The sequence below is a fragment of the Schistocerca serialis genome, chromosome 1 (assembly GCF_023864345.2).
Source record: "Schistocerca serialis cubense isolate TAMUIC-IGC-003099 chromosome 1, iqSchSeri2.2, whole genome shotgun sequence".
NCBI lineage: Eukaryota > Metazoa > Arthropoda > Insecta > Orthoptera > Acrididae > Schistocerca > Schistocerca serialis.
The window spans coordinates 1,230,390,044-1,230,402,124 of record NC_064638.1 but is presented as its reverse complement, the minus strand read 5'-3'; the positions used below and the strand labels follow the sequence as shown (position 1 = coordinate 1,230,402,124).

At 43.5% G+C, this 12,081-nt stretch overlaps 1 pseudogene; it reads left to right on the top strand.

Moving 5' to 3' along the window:
* Positions 1-3,085: 3,085 nt before the first annotated feature.
* LOC126429062 (5S ribosomal RNA) lies at positions 3,086-3,203 on the top strand (annotated as a pseudogene).
* Positions 3,204-12,081: the final 8,878 nt, after the last annotated feature.

Genomic DNA, 12,081 nt, shown 5'->3' with positions numbered 1-12,081 from the left:
ATGTGTTTAGCAAGAGTAATAGAAGGCAGAATTCAGACTACCTAACAGATCAAAATGAAAATTTCTGTTCCGACACTGACAATGTTGAGTGTTTATGGAAAAAGTTCAAGGCAATCGCAAAATGCGTTTTAGACAGGTACGTGCCGAGTAAAACTGTGAGGGATGGGAAAAACCCACCGTGGTACAACAACAAAGTTAAGAAACTACTGCGAAAGCAAAGAGAGCTTCACTCTAAGTTTAAACGCAGCCAAAACCTCTCAGACAAACAGAAGCTAAACGATGTCAAAGTTAGCGTAAGGAGGGCTATGCGTGAAGCGTTCAGTGAATTCGAAAGTAAAATTCTATGTACCGACTTGACAGAAAATCCTAGGAAGTTCTGGTCTTACGTTAAATCAGTAAGTGGCTCGAAACAGCATATCCAGACACTCCGGGATGATGATGGCATTGAAACAGAGGATGACACGCGTAAAGCTGAAATACTAAACACCTTTTTCCAAAGCTGTTTCACAGAGGAAGACCGCACCGCAGTTCCTTCTCTAAATCCTCGCACAAACGAAAAAATGGCTGACATCGAAATAAGTGTCCAAGGAATAGAAAAGCAACTGGAATCACTCAACAGAGGAAAGTCCACTGGACCTGACGGGATACCAATTCGATTCTACACAGAGTACGCGAAAGAACTTGCCCTTCTTCTAACAGCCGTGTACCGCAAGTCTCTAGAGGAACGGAAGGTTCCAAATGATTGGAAAAGAGCACAGGTAGTCCCAGTCTTCAAGAAGGGTCGTCGAGCAGATGCGCAAAACTATAGACCTATATCTCTGACGTCGATCTATTGTAGAATTTTAGAACATGTTTTTTGCTCGAGTATCATGTCGTTTTTGGAAACCCAGAATCTACTATGTAGGAATCAACATGGATTCCGGAAACAGCGATCGTGTGAGACCCAACTCGCTTTATTTGTTCATGAGACCCAGAAAATATTAGATACAGGCTCCCAGGTAGATGCTATTTTTCTTGACTTCCGGAAGGTGTTCGATACAGTTCCGCACTGTCGCCTGATAAACAAAGTAAGAGCCTACGGAATATCAGACCAGCTGTGTGGCTGGATTGAAGAGTTTTTATCAAACAGAACACAGCATGTTGTTATCAATGGAGAGACGTCTACAGACGTTAAAGTAACCTCTGGCGTGCCACAGGGGAGTGTTATGGGACCATTGCTTTTCACAATATATATAAATGACCTAGTAGACAATGTCGGAAGTCCCATGCGGCTTTTCGCGGATGATGCTGTAGTATACAGAGAAGTTGCAGCATTAGAAAATTGTAGCGAAATGCAGGAAGATCTGCAGCGGATAGGCACTTGGTGCAGGGAGTGGCAACTGACCCTTAACATAGACAAATGTAATGTATTGCGATTACATAGAAAGAAGGATCCTTTATTGTATGATTATATGATAGCGGAACAAACACTGGTAGCAGTTACTTCTGTAAAATATCTGGGAGTATGCGTGCGGAACGATTTGAAGTGGAATGATCATATAAAATTAATTGTTGGTAAGGCGTGTACCAGGTTGAGATTCATTGGGAGAGTCCTTAGAAAATGTAGTCCATCAACAAAGGAGGTGGCTTACAAAATACTCGTTCGACCCATACTTGAGTATTGCTCATCAGTGTGGGACCTGTACCAGATCGGGTTGACGGAGGAGATAGAGAAGATCCAAAGAAGAGCGGCGCGTTTCGTCACAGGGTTATTTGGTAACCGTGATAGCGTTACGGAGATGTTTAAGAAACTCAAGTGGCAGACTCTGCAAGAGAGGCGCTCTGCATCGCGGTGTAGCTTGCTCGCCAGGTTTCGAGAGGGTGCGTTTCTGGATGAGGTATCGAATATATTGCTTCCCCCTACTTATACCTCCCGAGGAGATTACGAATGTAAAATTAAAGAGATTAGAGCGCGCACGGAGGCTTTCAGACAGTCGTTCTTCCCGCGAACCATACGCGACTGGAACAGGAAAGGGAGGTAATGACACTGGCACGTAAAGTGGCCTCCGCCACACACCGTTGGGTGGCTTGCGGAGTATAAATGTAGATGTAGATGTAGAAATACATTGTTTGTTCTCTATCGAAATCTTTCATTTGCTAACTTTGCCTTTCAGTAATTAGTGCCTTCAGTAGTTAGAATCTTTTATTTAGCTGGTAGTATTGGCGCTCGCTGTATTGCAGTAGTTCGAGTAACGAAGATTTTTGTGAGGTAAGTGATTGATGAAAGGTATAGGTTATTGTTAGTCAGGGCTACTCTTTTGTAGGGATTATTGAAAGTCAGATTGCGTTGCGCTAAAAATATAGTGTGTCAGTTTAGTGTTGATCAGAATAAGTAAAGAGAGAAATGTCTGATTACGTTCAGTTCTGCTCAGCTGTTTGAAAATCAAATAACGTAAGAAGTTTATCAGCACAGTAATTCATAATTTTTCTAAGGGGTTGTTTCAACTGTTCTCACAGTTAAAGGATGTGTTGAAAGTGTGGGCCTTGTACCCGGATGTAGGGCTGTACCCATCGCCGTAATGACTTTCTAACCCTTGCAAACACCGTCTGGACCATTTCGAAATTCTTGACTAGGATTGAAAAGCCTCTGCTCCAATTCTTCAGTCTTGTTAACCGGAGTGCCGTACGCTGTAACTTAAATTTGGGGTTCAGATCACGTGATCTTGGAGGCCACAGTACAAGTTCTCTTTGCCCAGTGTACCCTTTGTCATTTCAGCACGTTACATGTCGTCTCACCACAGCAGCAAACTCTACCACTGCTCCATTATGCGTCTACCACATCCTCTGACATCGCTCTGAGGGAACATTCTCAAGCAATCCTGCAAGATTCCTCTGCAGAAACCGCGCGATGTTTACAATGTTGGTTGAAAAATTTATAAACAAAATAGTCAAAGAATTAATAGAACACGAAAAAGCGGAGAGAGTCCATTGAGTATGTTTGGTAATATGTACAGCTCAGTCAGAGGATCACCTAGTACCTCTTACCCCATATTCAGTGAGAAAGATCGCTGATTTTCAGATTCAAGAATAGCTTATGACTTCAAAAACCAACGGCCTTGCCGCAGTGGTAACACCGGTTCCCATCAGATCACCAAAGTTAAGCGCTCTCGGGCTGGGCTAGTACTTGGATGGGTGACCTTCCGGTTTGCCAAGCGCTGTTGACAAGCGGGGTGCCCTCAGCGCTTATGAGGCAAACTGAGGAGCTACTTGATTGAGAAGTAGCGGCTTCGGCCTCGTAAACATATGGCCGGGAGAGCGGTATGCTGGCCACTTGCCCCTCCATCTCCGCATCCAGTGACGCCTGTGGGCTATGGATGACACGGCGGCCAGTCGGTACTGTTGGGCCTCCCAAGGCCTGTTCGGACGGGGTATATGACTTCAAACGTGAGAATTTTGATAACTAAACTCAACATTACGATTGAACCCTGCTTCGTCTGTAAATGAAATGTTATTGTCAAATTAAGGTTACCTACAACCTGTTGTTGTATCCACTGACAGAGCGTTAGGCTAGGACGAAAGTCCGCCTAACTAACGCACTAAATTCGTTGGGGGACGTCGGGTTTATTACATTATGGTGCGTTACGTGTATTCTCCAAAAATACCTGTATTCAACAGACACTAGTGTGAGCCATTCCAGCAAGTTGTGTGGTAAGTCTCCATGCCTAGTTTCCTGTGTCAATGTTAGACTGTTTCAGGCATCACATCTTCAAGCACAGGTATAATTCGTACACAGCCGGCCGCTGTGGGCGTGCGGTTCTAGGCCCATCAGTCCGGAACGGCTCTGCTGCTACGGTCGCAGATTCGAATCCTGCCTCGGGCATGAATGTGTGTGACAGGTTAGTTACGTCTCGGGGACTGATGACCTCAGATGTTAAGTCCCACAATGCTTCGAGCCATTTCAACCATTTAATTCGTGCGCACCTACCCACTCCCCGCATCATGTGAAACGCTCACTGTTTCTCGGCAGCGTTGATGCACCCTTGTAAAGTTTGGCTGGCGGGGCACCTTCGGGCAGCATATGCTTCTTGGTGCGAGTGTGTAGCCTCCCGTGCACTACTGTTAGCTCTGCCGCGTACTCCTCGTTACTATAATGTTCCATGTTACCAGCAACACAAGTACAACACAAATGACGCTCCGCAAACAGCTGACCAGAGTGACACTCTAATGTGTACTGTACTGTCGTACTCTTTTGTTTTGTTTACAACTTCACGACTCCAATATGTGAACAAAGACTACACCATGGACCGGCATACAGTGTTTACACAGAATCACGTCAGTAATCGCTGGTTACCACGAAGTCGCAATTATCTCGCAAGCGATTCGTATCTTGAAATTTTTTGCTTCTGGTATCGTGTACTTCCAACTGTAAGTGTGTACGCCATTAATTATTTATTTTTTTTTTGACTCACCAGTCTTCTGACTGGTTTGGTGCGGCCCGCCACGAATTCCCCTCTTGTGTTAACTCTTCAACTCAGTGTAGCACTTACATCATTCATACCTTGTATAATACGAGGTGCGGCTAGAAAAAAACCGGACTGATGCTGGAAAAAAAATTTATTTACGATTATTTATAATTTCATGTTATCTCCTTCAATGTACTCTCCTGCTCGGTCTCTACACCGCTCCATACGAATTTTCCACTGTTCGTAGCAATGCTGCAGATCATTTTCGGTAAGTCCATACATTACGTCCGTCGCTTTTTCTTTTACTGCTTCAACAGTCTCAAATCTAGTTCCTTTCAAAGCGGACTTGACTTTAGGGAAAAGAAAAAAGTCACAGGGGGCCAAATCAGGTGAGTAGGGTGGATGATCTAAGATGGGAATGTTGTGTTTTGCCAAAAACGTCTTCACTGACAACGCACTGTGAGCTGGGGCATTGTCTTGGTGAAGGATCCATGACTTTTTTCTCCACAAATCGTTCCGTTTTCTCCGTACTCGCTCACGTAGGGTACCCAGGACTCTGATGTAGTAATGCTGATTCACTGTTTGTCCCTCTGGTACCCAATCAATGTGCACAATCCCTTTGATGTCAAAAAAAAAAAAATCATCATTGCCTTGAATTTCGATTTTGACATTCGTGCTTTTTTTTTTGTCGTGGAGAACCAGGAGTTTTCCAATGCATCGATTGGCGTTTCGTTTCGGAATCGTAAGTAAAAAACCACGATTCATCGCAAGTAATAACATTTTGTAAGAAGGTGGGATCACTTTCAATGTTTTCCAGGATGTCAGAACAAATCATTCTTCGGCGTTCCTTCTGTTCAATTGTGAGACACTTTGGAACCATTTTTGAACACACTTTGTTCATGTTGAAACTTTCATGAAGAATCTGCCTAACACTTTCCTTGTCAAGTCCTGTTAACTCAGACACTGCTCAGATTGTTAAACGGCGTTCTTGTCGAACAAGTTTACCGATTTTTTCAATGTTTGCAACAGTTTTTGCTGACAATGGTCTGCCAGTGCGAGTGTCATCACTGGTGTCTTCGCGGCCATCTTTAAATCGTTTAAACCACTCAAACACTTGTGTTCGCGATAAACAATCATCGCCGTACACTTGTTGTAACATTACAAACGTTTCACTTGCAGATTTTCTTAGTATGAAACAAAATTTGATGTTAACACGCTGTTCTTTCTGTACACTCAACATTTTCCGACGCACAGACAAAACGTCAACTACTTAAAACAGACGCCACGGGCAGACTGAGTGCAGGAGGCAGGTGAAACTCGAGCAGTAGGCGGAGCGAGAGTCACGTGACAGGCCACGCGACTTTCAGCCTTCTTGCATTCGTTTTATTGTTTCACCAGTACTAGTCCGGTTTTTTTCTAGCCACACCTCGTATGTTTCGTCATACCAAGTCAGTCAGAGCTACTTGATCATGGAACGAGTCACTACATACTTTACAAAATTATCGACTGATGTCTCGCAGTGGTGTGAAAATTCATTCTGAAAACAATATCCCAGGCAGTGCCTAAGCCGTTTCCACGCAGCACCCTTTTTTCCAACAGTACTTTCACGCATGTCGGAAGGTGCAACCGTCCAAAGAAGAGCGGCGCGTTTCGCCACAGGGTTATTTGGTAAGCGTGATAGCGTCACGGAGATGTTTAGCAAACTCAAGTGGCAGACTCTGCAAGAGAGGCGCTCTGCATCGCGGTGTAGCTTGCTGTCCAGCTTTCGAGAGGGTGCGTTTCTGGATGAGGTATCGAATATATTGCTTCCCCCTACTTATATCTCCCGAGGAGATCACGAGTGTAAAATTAAAGAGATTCGAGCGCGCACGTAAAGTACCCTCCGCCACGCACCGTTGGGTGGTTTGCGGAGTATAAATGTAGATGTATATGTAGAAGGTAGAAGAAGACCTAGCAAAAATGAAGCTTTGTGGCGGGTCGTCATCAGTCACGCTTGCACATCTCAGTCATTACTGCTGTTGCCCGTGAATCGCAAAGGTCACTGCCTTCAGTCCCGGTCGGACCCACAGTTTTAATCTGGTAGAAAGTTGCATTGCACAGCTTATTTCTACAGAATTAAAGGAGCACTTTTTCGAAGCTGCGTAATTGTCTCCCTCTCCAACGCGTAAGTTCAAAATTTGATTCAAAGTAGCCTACTACCTTCGTGTGTAACGGTACAAAAGCATGGCGTCCAGCGGCTTCAGCCTTGGGTTCGACGACGCTTCAAAGAACAAGGTCTCGATACTTGCGAAAAAATGGCCAGACCTCAGAACTTCATGTGACGTTTAAAGTAGTTTAATGACCTGCCGCCCGGAATTGGAAAGAAAGGTCTCAGGTGGTGGCATAAAGGGCGCCAGTGAAACCATCACGCCACAGGAGAACCATAACGCCACAGGAAGGTGTGAAGTACGAGCACCGAAGAAGCAGAAGCATAAGGATCATTTTCTGCTTCGGATCGCGTTCAACTTTCGTCGGATGCTTTTGAATGGTCGCTCGTAGCTCCACCCCATGCACCAGGGCAAAAATCACGGTTGCGGAGCACTACAAAGGGGCGAGATCATGTTCAGCACTGTGATTTCCGTCGACAAATGTGGAATCGCCCAGGAGGTGTCAACAATGCCAAAGGTTGTCAAGAACGTCGTCCTTTTGCTCATCGCAATGCGAACCATCGTTTTCTACAGCGAAATGTGCGGAAATTGTAACACCATAGCTCTAATGTTGTACTGATTTATTTTGCCTTTTGTTTTGTTTAATGTTATAACGTTGAGTTTCTGTAAATGTTGTTGGATTGAATCGATACCATCAGGTTGTTTATTCTTATCTCTATTAAAAACTTTGATGTCTTTTTAGAGTGTAGGAAGTGTAATCTCTGTAATATGTACAATATGAACAAATTATGTGTTTTGTCTTTCTCATACAATCTCTTTGGTTATCTTTAAAATTGAATAATTTGCCGGACGCGGTGGTCTCGCGGTTCTAGGCGCTCCGTCCGGAACCGTGCGACTGCTACGGTCGCAGGTTCGAATCCTGCCTCGGGCATGGATGTGTGTGATGTCCTTAGGTTAGTTAGGTTTAAGTAGTTCTAAGTTCTAGGGGACTGATGACCACAGCACTTGAGTCCCATAGTGCTCAGAGCCATTTGAACCATTTGAATAATTTTATTTAAATAATTTTGTGTAGAACTACCAATATGTGCAAACGATATGTTTTGTTTAAAGTGATTGTTTACTGTTATGCTGCTGACCTTCACTTAGGGTTCTTAGTTATTTTGTATGTAAAAGGTGGTGTGGTTCCCCTCGGAAACGGAACTTTGTAGCGCGCGCAAATTGTGGTTCGCATAGGTAGAAGAGGCGGATTAAGTGTTAGTCGGGGATGAGCTATTGAACCATCAACAGCTCACGAAAAGGTTGTGAATTGTGCTGGTGCCGAGAGGAGCCCTTTGTGCCGTTTTCCAATGTGCCAAAGCCTCAGATGGATGCAGTAACTAGCTGGAATTATGTTTGAATTGATATCTATCATCGCCACCAAGAAATGACAGAGTCCAGCAATTCTACCTGCAAATCCAACTACCAACATGCACTCGCCACCACGTTGCGCATTCACTGAAAAGGAGACTACAAATTGTACAAATGTACAGTGATGGTTTAGCTTATGTGGATGATTTATTTGTTTTCAATTATAAGGTAAACCAAAAGATTATTTATGATAACTTACCTTGATCTATCCTCTGTCACATTTACGCTTAGGATCCTTCCCATGCCAAAGTGATGACCGAGTGTCCTTATTGAAAGAACATTAATGCCTCTTGAACATAGTAAAAAAGGAAGTTATAGTTAATGTGGCAAGAGAGTGAGCTAAAGTAAATAATGTTTGCTGAAAGTAATTTTTCAATTAAACCTGCGTGTTAAAAGTTTGTGGGCTTGCTAAAAAACTAAAGTGAAAAATAGAATATAAAGTAATAAAGTAGTACAAACAAGTATTATAACAGTTTGCTGTCAACTTCAAAATTAAAAGGTTCTTAAAACTGAGGCTTATAAAGTTGTGCTTAGTAAATGATCACATTGCCGCCTGTTGTAAATCGCAAAAGGTGAGTCAGTATTTTACTAATATGTCTATTTTGTGTCTCACTGTAGCAAAAGTTGAAAACTGCAATTGTGGAAAGTTATTTACTCATGCTTGCTAAGCACCTGTTTCTCTCGTCTATTGAAAGCGCATATTAATAGTGTAACAGGAATCCACAGTTTATCCTTTTGCTCATGATAATTAACAATTAATAGAATGACCACTATCTATGAAAACAGTAACTTTTTTTATTCACAGGTCAGTGAGGAAGTGTTTGTTAATGAAATACATTAAACTTTCGTTCTAAATAGAAAAGTATATAGCTGAGAGAGACTTAACCTATGCCCAGTTAATAATTTTGCAGTGAACCACATTTACAATTTTTTTGTCAGATAGAACAATGTTTGAAAAGTAATACTGAACCTATGTCCACTTTATGATTGTACAGTGGATATTACTAGTAACGTTATTGAGACCATTCAGTTTGAGTAAGCCCTGAAGGTAACAGTGTGTATCGTTACCTGTTATATTTATGCAAATAGCTTGCTCTGCTCTAACTGTCAGGTCCAACCTTAACGTTAAAATATACAGGTGCCAGAGTTCATTGCGCTCTCGTGTGACAAAGTATAGGCTGTGTTTGCCCATTGAAGTTACTGATTTTCAGTTTCTTGAACAAGAATGTTACTCATTCTTATGCCTAATTAGGCTGGCGACCGTTTTTATGACCATTTGGACATTGTAGATAGGTAAATTATTGTTTGTTACCGTTTAAATATTTACATAGCCGGTCGGAGTGGCCGAGCGGTTAAAGGTGCTACAGTCTGGAACCGCACGAGCGCTACGGTCGCAGGTTCGAATCCTGCCTCGGGCATGGGTGTGTGTGATGTCCTTAGGTTAGTTAGGTTTAAGTAGTTCTAAGTTCTAGGGGACTTATGACCACAGCAGTTGAGTCCCATAGTGCTCAGAGCCATTTGAACCATTTGAAATATTTACACAATTCTGACTTTCACTTCCGATAAGCCACCACCGTTAGATATATCACACAACTAAATTCCTTTCAGAGGGTAACACTGCACTGTTGTTTTATACCATAATTGCTTTAACAGTTTCATTATTCCAACTGCCTCCAACTTTAAGGTTATGGTATAGCAGTAGCACCAAACGGCGGTGTTATACGTGGCTTTTCCGTGACACGACTATTTGTTCTTTTCGGGCATAGTATGTAATAAACCAAATTTAGTATTTGATTGCACACGCTATGTAAATGCAGTTGCAGTGTTATAAAATCCACAGCCCAAGGAAAGAGGTGGTTTCAATGACGCCCTTTATGCCATCCCCAGAGGCCTTTTCTTTTCATTCTGAGCGCCGGTGTCTCTAAAATGTTTCCCTCGACAAGAAAACTGTGCGATTTCAACAATGGGCGTCACGGTCCGGACCTCCACCGCATAAGTGGCAAAAGAAAGAGTGACATGTGTGCAAGTGTGGCTGTGACGACCTTCCCATTGTGCGCCATGTGCACGGTGGCGTGGGGTAGAATTGTGGTGAAATTTGGTGCCAATGTGACGTCATTAAACGCCTTTGCGGGCCACATAAATTTCCGAGCTGAGGTCTTTTTTTCGAGTGTGACGACTCCTTGCTGTTTGAAGCAGAGCCGAGGGTGAAATCGCAGGGAGCTACGCTTTTGCACCGTTACCGAAGTATACTGTAGGGTCCTTTGAGTCATATTTCAGACAGGGTGTTTCAAAAATGACCGGTATATTTGAAACGGCAATAAAAACTAAACGAGCAGCGATAGAAATACATCGTTTGTTGCAATATGCTTGAGACAACAGTACATTTTCAGGCGGACAAACTTTCGAAATTACAGTAGTTACAATTTTCAACAACCGATGGCGCTGCGGTCTGGGAAACTCTATAGTACGATATTTTCCACATATCCACCATGTGTAGCAATAATATGGCGTAGTCTCTGAATGAAATTACCCGAAACCTTTGACAACGTGTCTGGCGGAATGGCTTCACATGCAGATGAGATGTACTGCTTCAGCTGTTCAATTGTTTCTGGATTCTGGCGGTGCACCTGGTCTTTCAAGTGTCCCCACAGAAAGAAGTCACAGGGGTTCATGTCTGGCGAATAGGGAGGCCAATCCACGCCGCCTCATGTATGTTTCGGATAGCCCAAAGCAATCACACGATCATCGAAATATTCATTCAGGAAATTAAAGACGTCGGCCGTGCGATGTGGCCGGGCACCATCTTGCATAAACCACGAGGTGTTCGCAGTGTCGTCTAAGGCAGTTTGTACCGCCACAAATTCACGAAGAATGTCCAGATAGCGTGATGCAGTAATCGTTTCGGATCTGAAAAATGGGCCAATGATTCCTTTGGAAGAAATGGCGGCCCAGACCAGTACTTTTTGAGGATGCAGGGACGATGGGACTGCAACATGGGGCTTTTCGGTTCCCCATATGCGCCAGTGCCAGTTCTGTTTATTGACGAAGCCGTCCAGGTACTAAAAATAAGCTTCGTCAGTAAATCAAATGCTGCCCACATGCATATCGCCGTCATCAATCCTGTGCACTATATCGTTAGCGAATGTCTGTCGTGCAGCAATGGTAGCGGCGCTGAGGGGTTGCCGCGTTTGAATTTTGTATGGATAGAGGTGTAAACTCTGGCGCATGAGACGATACGTGGACGTTGGCGTCATTTGGACCGCAGCTGCAACACGGCGAACGGAAACCCGAGGCCACTGTTGGATCACCTGCTGCACTAGCTGCGCGTTGCCCTCTGTGGTTGCCGTACGCAGTCGCCCTACCTTTCCAGCACGTTCATCCGTCACGTTACCAGTCCGTTGAAATTTTTCAAACAGATCCTTTATTATATCTTCTGGTAAACCTTGCGGGATGTAAGGTCGTGGTCCATGAAAAGAGTTTCATGGACCACGACCTTACATCCCGCAAGGTTTACCAGAAGATATGTCATCCGGTCGTGAAAGCCTTCATACTAAGATCCTTTATTGTACCGCTTTTCGGTCCTTTGGTTACATTAAACCTCCGTTGAAAACTTCGTCTTGTTGCAACAACACTGTGTTCTAGGCGGTGGAATTCCAACACCAGAAAAATCCTCTGTTCTAAGGAATAAACCATGTTGTCTACAGCACACTTGCACGTTGTGAACAGCACACGCTTACAGCAGAAAGACGACGTACAGAATGGCGCACCCACAGACTGCGTTGTCTTCTATATCTTTCACATCACTTGCAGCGCCATCTGTTGTTGAAAATTGTAACTACTGTAATTTCGAAAGTTTGTCCGCCTGAAAATGTACTGTTGTCCCAAGCATATTGCAACAAACGGTGTATTTCTATCGCTGCTCGTTTAGTTTTTATTGCCGTTTCAAATATACCGGTCATTTTTGAAACACACTGTATTTATGCGTTGAAATGGGAGACATATACGTGGTTTCTAAAAAGTGATCCTTTAAGTCTGCTGTGTATTTTAGATCCTGAAAACAGGCAAGCAAATGGTTTCTACGAGAT